Source organism: Alexandromys fortis, unplaced genomic scaffold (genome assembly GCF_014885135.2).
Source record: "Alexandromys fortis isolate MF-2015 unplaced genomic scaffold, M_Fortis_MF-2015_v1.1 scaffold_205, whole genome shotgun sequence".
Lineage (NCBI taxonomy): Eukaryota > Metazoa > Chordata > Mammalia > Rodentia > Cricetidae > Alexandromys > Alexandromys fortis.
The window spans coordinates 47,039-49,993 of NW_026068107.1; the positions used below are offsets into that span (position 1 = coordinate 47,039).

General features: G+C 44.8%; 2 long non-coding RNA genes across 8 annotated transcripts in view; one reads left to right on the forward strand and one right to left on the reverse strand.

The window, feature by feature from the left end:
• LOC126489714 (uncharacterized) overlaps nucleotides 1-2,955 on the forward strand; it is a 70,546-nt gene that overhangs the window by 24,632 nt on the left and 42,959 nt on the right. The window lies entirely within an intron of this gene.
• Nucleotides 2,535-2,955, reverse strand: part of LOC126489716 (uncharacterized) — a 15,208-nt gene continuing 14,787 nt past the window's right edge. For both annotated transcript variants that reach the window (XR_007588999.1, XR_007588998.1), the window contains exon 5: nucleotides 2,535-2,833. This is a non-coding gene — a long non-coding RNA (uncharacterized lncRNA). The remainder of the gene's footprint in view (nucleotides 2,834-2,955) is intronic.

Here is a 2,955-nt window from a genome sequence, read left to right on the forward strand (position 1 = left end):
CCCAGCAGGCATGGTGCAACACAATGGCAGTGACTGACCAGGATACAACTTGTCTGGCAGGGAGCCATCTGGGGGCTGTACCACAGCCTCCTGGAGAGGGGATGGAAAGTCTAGGAAATTCATCCATCCCACTGTCAGGGGATTCAATGTGACCACCACATTCATATTCTCTACAGAGCACCAACCACTCTGTATCCCGTGTGCACTGCCCACTTTTCACTCAGGGAGGATGAAGTGAGTTGTGGAGCACTACAGTTGCTGCAGTCCATAAATGGAACTGCTCTATATGTGTGCCAGCTTTCCAAACACACTAAAAAAGCATTGCTATTCCATAAAAAATCAGCCCTTTTAAAGAAAATAAATGTAGGCATGTAGTTTGATTGCCACCTCCTGGCCATAGTGGGAACTACATCAGCGAGAGTCTTGGGCACAGTGGAGTCTGTGGTTGGGAGGGAGGGAACATTGGCTGTGACCTGGACTTGAAGGGACCTCACCTCTGAAGATAAGGCAGTGTTTTTTCACCTCATTATAATTTCCTGGCACATAAACCTTGACATCTTAGGTATATCAAATTGGAGACCAATCCCAGTCTAAGGCTAACATAAAGCAGCCTCATTAGATAGAGATGGTGGAGCTCTGTGTGTAAATACGAACACACACACACACACACACACACACACACACACACACAGAGGCATGCACAGAGCATAGAGTCGATTCCATTTGTCCTTCTATTTCATTGTTCAGAAACAGAACACAATGACTACTTCTAAAGTACAGAAGGTATATACATCCTTTATGCAATGTGTGGGTGTGTGCATATGTGTGAGTCTGTGTGTGAGGAGAAAACAGAGTGAGACCCTCTGCTCTGAGCTGTACTCCCCACTCTGTGAAATAAGAGCATCACACTGCTCATGTGCTATTACCTGCTTTAAATACCAGTCACAAGTTCCTGCATATGTGGCAGACTAATGTTGATGTATGCAAATGGAATTACAGGCTGGCCTTGCACTCAGACATCCAACTGCCTCTGCCTTGTGAATGTTTGTGCCACGCCCACCTGTTAAAAATACGCATTTCTAAAGGCAGTCTTCTTCTGGAGAAAGAATAGGGACAAGCAGTAGCTGCAGCACCTAGAGACTGATTTCACCTTGACTCTGCCTAAAGCCTACTCACTTGCTTCATCTCTAAACCTGCCAAGAGCAGTGCATGCTGTATAACAGCCATTTTCAAAGATACATTAAACTTTGGGTTCACCTTTCATTAGACAAATGTTAGATTCTTATTCTTTTGGAAATTCTGCTACAGTTAGTTGTAATTAGAAAAGTTTACATCTGAAAATTATTCATCAGCTGACACGTTGTTAAATTACTGAGTTTTACAATAACTAGTTTGGGTATTCAAACTATTATGTGTCAAAAACACGCGGAACAACTGATGTCAGTAAACGGAAGCACTGTGTCTCCATGCGGTCAGACAAATCCAGAGATGTTAGAGCAACGTCTCCACAAGGAAATTGCACAGCGCATACATGTGCTATCTGCCCTCTCCCAGACAAGGCTGCTCAGGGCGGCTCTCCAGCTGATAACTGCAGCATGGCTTCATCCCTCCTTCAATCCACTTCCATCCCTCCCCTGTCTTCTGAAACATCTGCACTGTCTCCACACACTCCCTCATCTCGCCCTCCTCAGGCCTTTCTCTATGCAGTGCCAAGTCACCTTCCACCAAAAGGAATCAAATCATGTCAATTCCATAACTTACGTTCCACACTGATCATATAATCCAAATGTCATACACCGCTGAAAACGACACACATCTTCCTTTCTATCCTATCCCCAAGCAGTGTCCACATTGTCTTCAAGGTTCTGGCCACTGGCCTTGTCCTCTGCTCTTAGATACACTGTTCTCCATGGGGGCAAGCAAGCCCACAACATGGTTTGTGCACAGCCTTGCTTCTTTTTGTCATTCAGGACTCAGATCACATGCTAACTTCTGAGACCTTTGAGGGGTAAAATCATGTACCACAATGCCCATCTCAACTATTTCCTATCCTCTTTATGATCTTTAAAACAGAAATAATACATGAAATTGCTCTGATTACTGATTTCATCTGCTTACTGACAGTTTACCTATCTAACACAATATACAAGGACCCCTGCTAGTCTTCTCAGTGCAGGAACAAGGAGCTCACAAAAGAGGCCAGTATGTGACTATCTGGATAAACATACATGAACGAATTCATTTGTCTATTTGATATGCCATGTAAGACACTGGTATTTAAGAGAACATGGTATGGAATTGAGCAGTCTGTGACTCCATATCCTGGAAGACAGAATATCAAACCCACTAGCAATACGTTTTAACATGGACAGCCACCAGAAGGAAGTGGCTATGCCACACCCCACTTCCCAGGGTTTGATTCAGTGTCTGTTGTGGACCCAGATATCTACCATTTTAATAAGTACTCCCTGCTAATGTGATGCAGTAAGGCATGGCCCATTCGGGGAAATGGTCTGATGGGGATGTCTTCCATTTCTGTCCTGGTCATTTAAAGGAACCCATGCAGGGTACAGTCATCTGGGGAGTCTATTAATGTCATTGTTCCACAGTGTGCTGCTATTGCTACTACCTGCTCAACAGGGATGTGTTCTTATAAGCCATCACCGATCCACTGCTGGTCACACGGATGGGAAGAGAAAAGGAAATGACTCATCTGGTGAGTCCCACATGATCTTGTCACTCTTGCTAGGTAACAGGCTGACAAGACCACACCACACTTGGTTCTTCTCCAGGAGCTGGTTCTGCATGGAGAGTTCACAGTTTTCTCCCTGTTCTACTAGAAGGCAGAGTAAGGGGAGAGAAAGCTCATGGAGAGGGGAGGAAGGCAGATGAGAACGCTCATGCACTCTACTGTACTGAATATAGAGATGGAGTAGTCTGTCTGCATCCAGTCAA